Here is a 13,833-nt window from a genome sequence, read left to right as displayed (position 1 = left end):
GCATGTCCAAAGCAAGCAAGCTGGACAGAGTTCTGGTGTAATTCATGAAGTTTTCATTGGCTAATTTTTTTTCTTTTTAATTTCCAGAAGTAGATTGCCAGGCCTTTCTTCCTAGCCTGTCTTAATCTGGAAGCTCTGCTGAAACCTGTCCATCATGGGTGGTGACTCTGCTGGTATTCAAAATACCAGCGGCACAGCTTCCGGCATCACAGCAACACACAAGCCGCGGAGCACGGCAAGCTGACACATGGGTGGCTGCTGCGTTATCTAGCCTGTCTTTAAAAGAGATGCTGTTAAAAAAAAAAAAAATCCAAATAGGATAACGTTCAGAGTGTAGTGTTTATCAGAAAATAAAAGCAGATTAAATATAACACAACCCTTATGATCTCATCTTTGTTATAAGGAACAAACATCTATATGAAGAGGTAAAAATGTGAAGGTTACACACCAAAATACTAACAGTGGTTACTTCTAGGTAGTAGTTCTACAGTTTGTTCTAAAGCTTTTTAGGGTAAATACATATTACCTTTGGAAAGAAAAAAGTCACAGAAATTATTTTTAAGTCTTTGCTACATGAAATAATGATTTAACATCCATTAAACGATATGTGGAATTAGCCTAGGCTTCTCCATCCTGTGGGTCCTCAAACCACATGGGGAAGTAAAAAACTGATGAAATGGGGCCCTTATCTGCTCTTCACAGTGGAAAAATGACCTGGGTGGGCATTAATCTACTAGTTCACAGTAGAAAATGCTCTCTCCCTGGGGACAGTCTGGGCCAGAGAGAAAGGGTCTAAGCACATGCTGTGGGCCAAAAGCCACCTCAGCAGTGGCTCTGCTTTGTCCGATAATGGCAGAGCACTTCCTGTAGTCTGAAATGACAGGCTCCCTGTGTGTTTCCTGCTAATGGGCACTGAAAGCCTGGGCTTGGGGAATTGACAGCATCCACACTAAACTTAAGAAATGGACACAGTCAGAGGAAATTAAGTTCCCTGTTAATTGACAGCATGTGGATGTTCCGAGGAGGACCTGTGACATGCTGTTTCTCATTTCTTTGGGGATCTAGAGCCAACTCATGGAGCTGGTCTTAAGTTCTTCCCCACGTTCCTACCTTGCTCTCAAATTCCTGGCTGCTTCCAACCCCTATCTTGGAGACTTCTTTAATTCAATTAATGCTTCTAGAGCCCTCCTGTAAGTCAACGTTCTAGGTCTTGAGAATAAAAAGATGAGTAATATACTATCCAGGGGAAAGACATTAACATTTATTGGCACATAGTATAGTAATATTTACTGTGGGCCTGGTGCGGTGTTGGAGCCCTGGTGGCGCAGTGGTTTAAAACTCAGCCGCTAACCAAAAGATCCGCTGTTCAAATCCACCAGCTGCTCCTTGGAAACCCCATGGGACAGTTGCACTCTGTCCTATAGGGTCACTATGAGTTGGAATAGACTCACAGCAAAGGATTTGATTTTTTTTTTTTTTTTGGTATGTTGTTATACACTCTACACATTAATAGTTCATTTAGTCCTCACAACATGCCAATTATGCATGATTTTCCAACACAATGGATGAGAAAACCAAGCTTCAGAAAGGCTAAGCTGCCCCCCAAGTTTGCTCAGGTCAGAAGTGGTGAGCCAGTGGTCACAGCCAGGCCTCCCTGCCTTCTGTGTGTGACACCGGAGGACGGATGGACCAACTCTGCCAGAGGACTGGGAAGGCAGGCCCTAAGGCTTTAAGGAATTTCAGGAGTTTGCTAAAGTGAGAAATGGGGGGAGGGGGTCAAGGGAATGAACTGGATTTTTTTTTTTTTTTTTTTTTTAAATCTTGTCACAGCCATCATCTTATCTCCCACTGGCCAACTCACAATTCTGCATTTATTGGAGCAAAGTGCTAGGCAGTGGAGATTCAGTGGTAGGAAAAGCAGCATCTGTGACCTCGTGGAGCATAGACTAGCAGGAGTGGGCGCCATCATCTGAACCAAAAAAAAAAGGAATGTAAAAAATTAACTGTAACAAGTGATGTAAGAGCTTAAAATCAGGGTGCTGAATTTAGGTGGGTGTGGTAGACAGAAAAATGATCCCCGAAGATGTCCAGGTCCTAATCCTCCAAACCTGTGAGTATGTCGCATGCATGGCAGGGGGAATTAAGGTCCCTAATCAGTGGATCTTAGAATAGGAAGAGTATCATGGTTCATCTGAGTGGGCCCAATGTAGTCACGTTGTTGTTAGAGGCCCCCAAGTCATGGTGACCCGATGCACAATGGAGTGAGACACTGCCCGGTCCTGCATCATCCCCACAGTCAGTTGTGGATAGGACCATTGTGATCCATAGGGTTTTCACTGACTGTTTTTCAGACGTAGATCCCCAGGCCTTTCTTCCTAGTCCATCTTAATCTAGAAGTTCCACTGAAACCTGTTCAGCATCATAGCAACATGCAAGCCTCCACCGACGGACGAACAGTGGCTGCGTATGAGGTGCATTGGCTGGAATTCGAACCCAGGTCTCTCACATGGAAGAGGAGAATTCTACCCCTGACCACACTGCCCCCAATGTAATCATCTCAAAACTACGCCAAACCAGCTGCTATCGATTTGATTCTGACTCATGGAGACCCCATGTGTGTCAGAGTAGAACTTGTGCTCTCTAGGGTTTTCAAAGCAGATTGCCAGGTCTTTCTTCCGAGGCACCTCTGGGTAGGTTCAAACTGCCAAGCTTTCCATTACTAGTCAAGTGCTTAACCATTTGTATCACCCAGGTCCTTAAGTGGGGAAGAGGAGGCAGAGAATCCAGAGAAGGAGCTGTGAACACAGAAGCAGAGGTCATAGACTGGAATGATGGTTGGCTTTGAGGATGAAAGGGGGCCATGAGGCAAAGAACATGGGCAACCTCAAGAAGCTGAAAGAAAGGCAAGAAAACAAATTCTCCCCTCAAGCTTCCAGAAAGGAATGCAGCCTTGATGACGTCTTGATTTTAGCCTAATGAGACCCATTACAGACTTTTGACCTCTAGAACTGTAGGAGAGCAAGTACAAAGTCAGTCCTCATTATCTGTGGATTCCGTGTTTGTGAATTCACCTATTTGTTAAAATTTATTTGTAAAATCAATACTCCTGGCACTTTCGTGCTCAGTCACGGGCAGGCCCAGAGCAGCCAAAAATTTGAGTTGCAGGTGCACCTGTTCCCAGTGATGACACAGTTAATACTCTGCCTTCATGTTTCTCCTCTCACACTGCAAATAAGCATCCCTTCTGTAGTCTATTTAGTGCCACATTTTTTGCTGGTGATTCTGCTGCAAATCGGCCCCCAAGCATAGAGCTGAAGTGCTGTCTAGTGTTCCTAGGTACAAGAAGGCTGCGATGTGCCTTACAGAGAAAATGCACATGCTACAGAAGCTTGGCCCAGACATCGGTGACAGGGCTGCTGGCCGTGAGTTCAATGTTAATGAATCAACAATGTGTATTAAATAATGTATCTTCTCATCCAAGGACACATAAAACAAGGCTGTGTCTTGATCAGCGGACAAAAACTCAGGAACCTAGCCCTATTTCCCCAGTTCAGTATTGGGCTCAGTATTTGCTAATTCAGTGTTCCCAGTGGCTTTATAGAACATGAGCCCTGCAAATAGCAGTACACTGTTTTAAACCACTAAGTTTGTGGTAACTCATTACAGCAGTAATAAGAAACTAATACAGTGGAAGTCCTGGAACTCTCTCAGGCTCTTGAACTGAGATCTGAATGTATCTTAGAAGTTGACCAAGTGAAGAGGGGGAAGGAGGAGTCCAGACAGACCTGGCCGGTGAGGTTGGAGCAATGGGAGGAGGTGTGGTGTCAGAGCCGGACAGCTATTGGCCCTTCTAAACGCAATAGAAATCCACCGAAAGGCTTAAACTAAGGATGGCATCATCAGGTTTTTGCTTACTATGCTCTTAATCTCAGATGATTCCCCTACCTCACCTCACCTACTTTGTCTCACAGAGTGTTCGGAAATGCAAATCAGAGCAACCAGACACAATAAAAAAGGAAATATTAATAGATGGACCCTGATAGAATGGGAGAAAAATGTGAAGCAAAACCTCAAATGCCTAACGACCAAACAAAAGACAGAATGTACTGGACCTGTTGAGACTGGAGGACTCCCTGAGGCTGTTGCCTTGAGATACTCTTCAAACCTTGAACTGAAACTAACCTCAGAGGTCACCTAGTAGCTAAATAACTGATTGGCTCACAAAATAATGACTATCCCTCTCATGTACTGTGCACCTTTTAAAAATCTCCTGTATGGGATCAAATGGTCAACAACTACTTTAAAACAAAGATGAGAATGTCAGGGGGCAGGGAAACTAGATTAATAGAAATGGAACAACCAGAATGGAAATATTGAGACCTCATTGTCAAGAATGTAACCATTGTCACTGAAAAATTTGTGTAGAAATTGTTGCATGGGAACCTAAACTGCTGTGTATACCTTGACCGAAAACATATTTTATTTTAAAAAAAGAAAAATATTTCGGGAAGGGACTACATGATAAACTCCAAAATCAACTACAGATTATTTGTGTGTTGTCCCCAGCCAGCCTCTCCTCCCGTAAAAAGACCCACTGCCATCGAGTCATTTCTGACTCATACCTCCCATATAAGTAAGTAATTAAAAGTTGACGCTGTCTGGGATCTTAAAATCCTGTGAGTGGCCATCTAGGACACTTCACTGGTCTCGCCCCTTCGGGAACAAGGAAGAATGAAGAAAACTAAAGGCACAAGGGAAAGATTGGTCCAAAGGACTAATAGGCCACATCTACCACGGCCTCCACCAGGCTGTGTCCAGTACAAGAAGATGGTGCCCAGCTACCACCACTGACTGCTCTAACAGGGATCACAATAGAGGGTCCTGGACAGAGCTGGAGAAATATGTAGAACAAAATTCTAACTCAAAATGAAAGACCAGACTTGCTGGACAGAGACTGGAGAAAGTCTGAGAGTATGCACCGTGGACATCCTTTCAGCTCAGTAATGAGGTCACTCCTGAGGTTCACCCTTCAGCCAAAGATTGAACAGGCCCATGGAACAAAACAAGACTAAAAGGGAGCACCAGCCCTTGGGCAGGGACTGGAAAGTAAGAGAGGACAGAAAAGCCAGTAATAGGGAACCCAGGGTTGAGAAAGGAGAGTGTTGGCGTGTCATAGGGTCATTAGCCAACGTCATACAACGTGTGTGCTAACAGTTTGATGAGAAACTAGATTGTTCTGTAAACCTTCATCTGAAGTTCAATTAAAAAAAGAAAGAAGCTGACGCTAATGCCAAGAAAAATCTGGTCAAAATTTATTTTAAATAGTTGTGATTAGAGACTATAGTAACACAAGGTTTGCTCTCAAACTAAAGCCCAAGTGAAATTTGGAATAACAGGCAGGGAGTTTTCTGTTGACCATTTAGTACAGTGTGACATCTAGTGGCCAAAGCTACCAATTTCCATTTCCCTCCTTGGCTTGATTTAGCTGAAAGCCCTGGTTGAACAGGGGCTAAGCGATTGGCTGCTAACTGAAAAGTTGGTGGTTGGAACCCACCAGCAGCTGGGAGGGAGAAAGATATGGTAGTCTGCTTCTGTAAAGATTAAAAACCAAATCAAACCCACTGCTTTGGAGTCGATTCTGACTCAGTGACGCTATAGTACAGAGTAGAACTGCCCCATAGGGTTTCCAAGGCTGTAAATTTTTATCGAAGCAAGCTGCCACATCTTTCTCCCATGGAGTGGTTGATGGGCTCCAACCACTGAGCTTTCGGTTAGCAGATGAGCGCTTTAAGCACTGCACCACCAGGGTTCCTTCTCTAAAGATTACAGCCTTGGGAACCCTGATGGGGCTGTTCTACTCTACGGTCTCTAACTGTCACAATCATCTGGCTGGCACACAATAACAAGAGATAAAATGGGCCTGTTAGTCAATAAACACTGAGTGAAGGAGGCATGTAAAACAGTAAACCAAGGACAGAAGGTGGGTTCAAGGATGAAAAATTATGTAAACTCTGTTCTCCTTGGAGCTTACAGACTCAGTAAAGAGTGTGGAAAGAAAAACGAGTACGTATATACTACTGGGTGAGGATGGGCGGGGGCAGCGGCGGTTCAGTGGGAGACTTCTCACTTTCCTTGCGGGAGACCTGGGGTTCAATTCTGGCCAATGTACCTCATGCATGACCACTACCTGTCTGTCAGTGGAGGCTTGTGTGTTGTTGCCTGTTGTGAACAGGTGAACAGGTTTCAGCAGAGCTTCCAGACTCAGACAAACTAAGAAGAAAGGCCTGGCAAGCTCCTGAAAATCAACCAATGAAAACCCTCTGGATCACAAAGGTCTGATCTGCAACTGATCACGGAGATGGTGCTGCCCAAGCAGCATTTTTGGTCTGCTGTGCTTGGAGTCACGAGTCAGGGACCATATCAACAGCAGATACCAACCCTGGGCAAACTGTCTTTAGTACTTGCTAGAGTTGTGTGATTATCGCCACCTCCAGCAGGTGTTTGCAATGAGGTAGAAATGAGTGAAGAGGTGATTATTGGAACTAGAGTGCAGATGAGACATAGAAACACTTAGTACTGTGACTGGTACAGAGTAATTGCTCAATAAATATTAACTAGTATTAAAGAGCCTCCAATCCGAAATGACAAACGCTGTGATAGCAAGAGGAAGACTCACAAGAGATTCCCAAGCACCATTACATGGAAATTTCACGTTTGATGAAGTGATAGAATGTTAAATCACAGATGCTAGCAAACACGTATTTTATTTCGGCTGAAATGTAAGCTTTCAGTGTTTCTAACATGACTGGAAGTTGGGTGCCTTTGGGGGAAATGGCTCATTTCTCTGAGATGTTTGCCCAATTGTAAAATAGGATAAAAAAAATTTCACAGGCTTTTTGTGCAGACTAGCTGATGTAACAATGATCATGAGGATGGTGCAGGACCAGGCAGTGTTTCGTTGTGTTGCACATAGGGTCGCTATGAGTCGGAACCGGCTCCACGGCATCTAATGCCAGTAGCTGAGATAACGTGTGATAAAGAGATTTTTAAGCTGTAAAATACCACACTCACGTAAAAAACAAACCAAACCCACTGCCGTCGAGTCAATTCCAACTCATAGCGACCCTATAGGACAGAGTAGAAATATCCCACAGAGTTTCCAAGGACGGCCTGGTGGATTTGAACTGCCAACCTCTTGGTTAGTGGCTGTAGTACTTAACCACTACACCAGGGTTTCCAACACTAATATAAAGCGTTTGTATTAAGTGAGGAGACAGGAGGCGAATTGAACAAGGAGACTGCTTAACCCCTAAAATCATAACCTGAGGCAAAGAGACTGCCCTAGAAGGCCATCCAGGTGAATCTATCAAATTGTGTCAATTTTTCAAAACGTTTTAAACTGTTTGGTCAGAAAACTGTTATTGGTGCTTATAGGTGATGATATTTTTTTCTGAATTTTTAATGTGTTTTATAAGATCAGCATTTCAGATTTCATTTCTTTGTGTTAATTTTCCTTTTGCCAATATTTGGACACGTTTATACATGTTTCCAGTATTAACCATTCAACATTTTGGTTCTTCTCACAATTTTATATTTATAGCTTTTGTTTTCAAATTTAAGTTATTTATTGGGATTATTATTATAGTCCTTTCCTTTCTGCTTCTTTGAATGTTTTTATCAATTCATTAGATCTTTGTGCAAACTGACCAGATTGACTATTCCACATACTTCCTGTATGAAACCAAATTGTGGCATTTTATAAGCACTCAGATAGTTTTGGCAAATGCCTTTTTTTTTTTTTTTCCTGGTAATTTTGAATTTAACTTTAATTTAATTCAAATTTAATTCAATTTAATTTTAAATTCTGATTTCTTTAGGATGTTTTTGGATAAAACTTTAAATTTTAATTTATTTAAGTTGAATCTAATTAAAATGAAATAAAATTAATTTTGAAATCAAATTTTCATTTGAATATATTTTATTTTAAATGTAGTATTCCTGGAATTTTTTTAAAATGAAGCCAAATCTATCATTTGAGAAATTGACAAATAATAAATAATATAAAAAATGTGTTCCAAACAAAAAATAGAAATAGCATTTTTAAAATTTCTAAAGAAATCAAAAGCGTCTGAGATTAATAGTCTCACATGGAATGCTAAAATTTAAGTTGGAAAATGTAATGGGAAGGTTTAAGTCCGTACTGATTTCTGCCTAGAATTTTTACGATTTTTTTTCCCAGCAGTTTTTAGGTATATTCTCTTTAGTTTAATTAATATTCAGAAATTTTATCTCCACTAACTAAAAATTGAACATTTGTGTCAATACTGTTAAAATCACAGTCAGGAAATTTGATAAATGTGGTGATTTAACTATTTGGTCCACTACCTGTCAGTTTGTTGTACTGTGGTGGCTTGTGTGTTGCTGCGATGCTGGAAACTATGCAACCAGTATTTCAAATACCGGCAGGATCACCCTTGTTGGACATGATTCAGAGGAGCTTCCAGACTAAGACAGCCTAGGAAGAAGGACCTGGCAACCTACTTCCAAAAATATTTATCCAGTGAAAACCTTATGGATCACAACAGAACGTTGTCCAACACAGTACTGGAAGGTGAGCCCCTCAGGTTGGAAAGCACTCAGAAATGACTGGCGAAGAGCTACGTCCTCAAAGTCGAGTCAACCTTAATGATGTGGGTGGAGTCAAACTTTTGGAACCTTAATTTACTGAAGTGGGATGACTCAAAATGAACAGAAACAGCTGCAAACATCCATTAAAAATTGAAATGCAGAATGTACAAAGTGTGAATTGAGGAAAATTGGAAGTTGTCAAAAATGAAAAGGAAAGCTTGAAGATCAATGACCTAGGCATTAGTGAGCTGAAGTGGACTGGTATTGGTCAGTCAGATTGTCATACGGTCTACTATGCAGGGAATGTCAAATTGAGGAGGAATGGCGTCGTATTCAGGTGGATCATAAAAAATTGTGGATAACATCGCAAAGAATGGGCATTCCAGAACACTTGATTATGCTCTTGCAGAAACTGTACATAGATGAAGGGGCAACCATTCAAAAAAAAATTAAAGGATACTGTGTGGTTTCAAATTGGAAAATGTGTGCATCAGGGTTGTACCCTTGCACCATACTTATTCAATTTGTATGCTAAGCAAATAATCTGAGAAAATGGACTATATGAAGAACTTGGCATCAGGATTGGAGAAAGACTCATTAACAACCTGAGATATTCAGATGACACAACCTTGCTTGCAGTAAGTGAAGATGAGCTGAAGCACTTACTGATGAAGATCAAAAACTGTAGCCTTCAGTACGGATTATACCTCAACATAAAGAAAATAAAAATCCTCACGACTGGACCAATAAGCAACATCATGATTAACAGAGAAAAGATTGAGGTTGTCAAGGATTTCATTTTACTTGGATCCACAATCAGCTCCCGAGGAAGCAGCAGTCAAGAAATCAAACGACATATTGCATTGGGCAAATCTCCTGCAAAATACCTCTTTAAAATCTTAAAAAGAAAATGTTATCACTTTGATGACTGTGCGCCTGACCCAAGCCATGGTATTTTCTATCATCTTATATGCACGCAAAAGCTGGACAAGGAATAAGGAAGATCAAAGAATTGATGCCTTTGAATTATTGTGTTGACCATGAGTCAAACAAACAAATGTGCCTTGGAGGAAGGATAGCCAGTATGTTCCTTAGAAATAAGGATAGCAAGACTTTGTCTGGCTTACTTTGGACACCTTATCTGGAGGGATCTATCCCTGGAGAAGCACATCAAGCTTGATAAAGAGGAAGACCCTCAACAAGATGGGTTGACAGAGTGGCTACAACAAAGACTTCAAGCATGGCAACGATTGTGATTGTGGCACACAACTGGGCAGTGTTTCGTTCTGTTGTACATAGGGCTGCTATGAGTCGGAACTGACTTGCTACCACCTAACAACAACAACAATTATTTGGTAAATTAAAGAAGTATGATGAAACGAGATGAATTGTCATTGTGATCTTGTGCCGTAGAGTTGCTTCCGACCTGTGGCGACCCCATGTGTTAGAGAATAGAACTGTTCCATAGGGTTTTCTTGGCAGTAATCCTTAGCAATGGTTGTAAGGATGACAGAGGACTGGGCAATGCTTCATTCTGTTGTACGTAGGGTCACTATGAGTTGAAATTGACTTGATAGCAAATAACAACAGCAACAATCTTTACAGAAGCAGATTTCCAGGCCTTTTCTTCTGATATGCTGCTGAGTGGGTTGAAACTGTCAACCTTTCAGTTACCAGCCAGGCACAAATATTTTGCACCATCCAGGGACTCCTTTGGCGATTTAAAAAAAAAAAAAAAATTGAGATCCAGTTAATTCCAACTTGTGTATTGTAGGTAAATTGGCTTGACGTGGCCAATGGAGAACAGCAGAGGGCAGGAAAGAGTCAATGCCCTGAAGTATGGCCATAGTTTACTAGGTGTGTACAAGGAGGAGCTCACTGTCCATTTTCAGTCCCACACTTCCCTCATAGTCATTAAAATCTCGTTTTACAACTGAGAAGTTTGAATCTGAGAAAGAGCTAGGTAGTTCGCCTGCAGGCACAACAGATAGCTGAGACAGATTACAACTCTACAGTTTGTAAATTCTTTTCAGTGGGATTACCCATTTCCAAACTATTTCCAAAAACTTGCACAAGAGGGCAGCACAACCATGTTGAAATTCCAACCCAGAACACCCAGTGCCGTTTCCAAGCCCCTTTCAATCTGTAGGAAAAAAAGAACTCCCGATAGAGTACCACATTAAATTATGTAAGTAAAATAAATGTTTTTTATATATTGAGATGGTTTGCTTTTTTTTTTTTTTAAATACTGAGTCTTCAAAATCTAGTATTTATTTTACATTTAAAGCACATCTCAGTTTGGACTAGACACATTTCAAGTGCTCACTAGCCTCATGACAACCGGTGCCAGTACCAGTTGCCATCAAGTTGATTGACTCATGGCAACCCCATGTGTGTCAGAGTAGAACTAAGCTCCGTAGGGTTTTCATGGCTGTGACCTTTTGAAAGCAGATCACCAGGCTGTCTTCTGAGGCAACTGTAGGTGGGTTTGAAACGCCAGCCTTTCAGTTAGTAGTCCAGCACTTAACCTTTTGAGCCACACAGGGACTCCCAATATTTACACGTTTTGAATATTACAAAGCTCAAGATATGCATGAGCTCCAAATTCCTGCTTTTTTTCTCCATTTACTCCTGATACCAGTATGGTGAGAATACTTTCAGGTATTTTTTAAATGCAGCTTTGTGTAGACCTTTTTAATGTAATCATTACAGATCTGAACATGATTATAATGACTAGCTTTTTCACCTAAATACGTTTTCAACATATCTTTAAGTAAGTATGCAGGGATTAGCTAACTACTTATTTTTTAACTGCTGCCATGTATCCTGTATAATGAAGTGACACTGCTCACTTTGTTTACTTATCTATTGCCCAGCCAAGGGATGGCATTTAATGTTTCCAATTTTTAAATATCTCCAACATGTAGCGATCAGCATCTGTATAACTGATTACTGTATTTTTGTAAGTGAGTGGGCCCATCGAGTTTCAAGTAACTCAAATTTCTAATGCTAGGCATTAATTCTAAAGTGGATTGTTTTAGTAATTCCACTTGTACTTCATATTCCAAAAATACAAACTAAAACTAAGGCTTTAAAGAGATAAGATAAGGTGGAATGACAGACCTTGAATGGTTTTAAGTTCACCCTCCTCCATGGTACAAATCATTCTATAATGACTACCACTGCTAGAGGAGCATGAGAAAACCTATTACCGGCTTCTTGGCTTACCCAGGGCTCCTGAGACTTGAAAACAAACAGCTGATGCACAACTGAGGAAACAAACAGAAGAGAAATGATCTAATCTTACCTTCCACCGAAGGAGATGTTCTATCATGTACATCTTTCTATCTCCCACAACTCTCCTTAATTATTGGTTGAGAATAAGCCAAATCCATGTTTACTTCCTGAGCCCATGAACACATTCAATGTTAAATATAAATGCACTTGACAATATTGTAACTACAGGAAATGTTTTAGGAGAAAGAGTGTTTCCTTGAACTGGGTCAGTGCAAGATTGGAAGGAAATATTCCAAAAGCATTCAAGATGTGGTGTTAAAAATCCAAGGCCTGGAGAAGGAAATAGGATTCGGTGCTAATGACATAGGGAGAAACTGGGCTGCAGGGGTTGTTGGGAAGTGTGTGAATTGAATTGTGTCCCCCAAAAATGTGTGAAAGCTTGGCTAGGCCATGATTCGCAGTATTGTGTGATTTTTTACCATTTTGTTGTCCAGTATGATTTTCCTAAGAGTTGTAAATCCCACCTCTATGATGTTAATGAGGTAGGATTAGAGGCAGTTATGTTAATGAGGCAGGACTCAATCTACAAGATTAGGTTGTATCTTGAGTCACTCTCTTTTGAAATGTAAAAGAAAGAATTGAGCAGAGAATCGTGGGGACCTCATACCACCAAGAAAGGAGCAATGGGAGGAGAGCTGTCCTTTGGACCCCGGGTCCCTGTGCTGAGAAGCTCCTAGACCAGGGGAAGATTGATGACAAGGACCTTGCTACAGAGCAGACAGAGATAGAAATCCTTCCCCTGGAGCCGAAGCCCTGAATTTGGAATTCTAGCCAACTAGACAGTGAGAGAATAAACTTCTGTTTGTTGAAGCCATCCACTTGTGGTATTTCTGTTATAGCAGAACTAGATAATTAAGGCAGCGAGGATGAGACTGGGTGTTGAAAAGAATGGAATCAGACCTTGAAAGGTCCTGACTGGAGTTTGGACATGACTTGCTAGGTGTGAAGAGTTATATTTAATAAGTTTTTTATTAGATTCCTTCTCCTTTCTCTATGTACTGTTCCAGGGAGCAGTTATTGAGTGTAATGAGTGGGAAAGCATACGAGGCAGGGATGGCCAGGAATGAGTAAACAGGAAAAATCTCAAGGATGAAAATATCTTCAGATTACTGAGTATCTCTTTACACTTTAACTCCTTCTTTGTCATAGAGAGAAACTGAGAGGCTGCTCATGAACCAGACAACACCAAACAAGACATGGAAAGTGTCAATAACTAAAAGAAAAATCCTCTTCTCCACCTGTCCTGCCTCCCACCTTCCCTCCATTCTATCAGTGTCTGCAGATTGAGAGCCTCCTGTGAGTTTAGGGAAGGTTACACAGGAACAAAGAGAAGAAGAGACTTAGACAGGAGTCAGGTCAGGTAGGTCCTTGTCAACTGGGGGAAAGACACAATATCTTAAAGTGCTTAGCATTCCTTTTTTAAAAAAATAGTACTAATGTTACCATTTATGGTATTGGTTCCAGTAATAATATAAAGCTTCCTTTAAAACTAATTGTGTCTGTTTTAAAAAATGGAATCAATTTAAAGAAAAATACTAAGTAAATAATAGTATTAAAAGGCTACTTCAGGTATCCTTAAGGTGATACACAAATGACTAAAGTCTAATTCTTGCCTTATTCCATTCAATCTGCAAGATAACATTCCACCACATTAATTTATTCTAAGGACTCCAATCCATCACCCTCTGTCTGTTTGTTGTACTATGGTGGCTTGCCTGTTGCTATGATACTAGAAGCTATGCCACCAATGTTTCAAATACTAGCAGGGTCATCCATGTTGGGCAGGTTTCAGTAGAGTTTCCAGACTAAGATGGACTAGGAATAAAGACCTGATGATCTACTTCTGAAAATTACCCAATGAAAACCTTATGGATCACAACAGAATATTGTCTGACTAGCTTGCATTGG

The sequence above is a fragment of the Loxodonta africana genome, chromosome 25 (genome assembly GCF_030014295.1).
Source record: "Loxodonta africana isolate mLoxAfr1 chromosome 25, mLoxAfr1.hap2, whole genome shotgun sequence".
Classification (NCBI taxonomy): domain Eukaryota; kingdom Metazoa; phylum Chordata; class Mammalia; order Proboscidea; family Elephantidae; genus Loxodonta; species Loxodonta africana.
The sequence above is the reverse complement of the archived record's forward strand: the minus strand, read 5'-3'. Positions refer to the sequence as shown.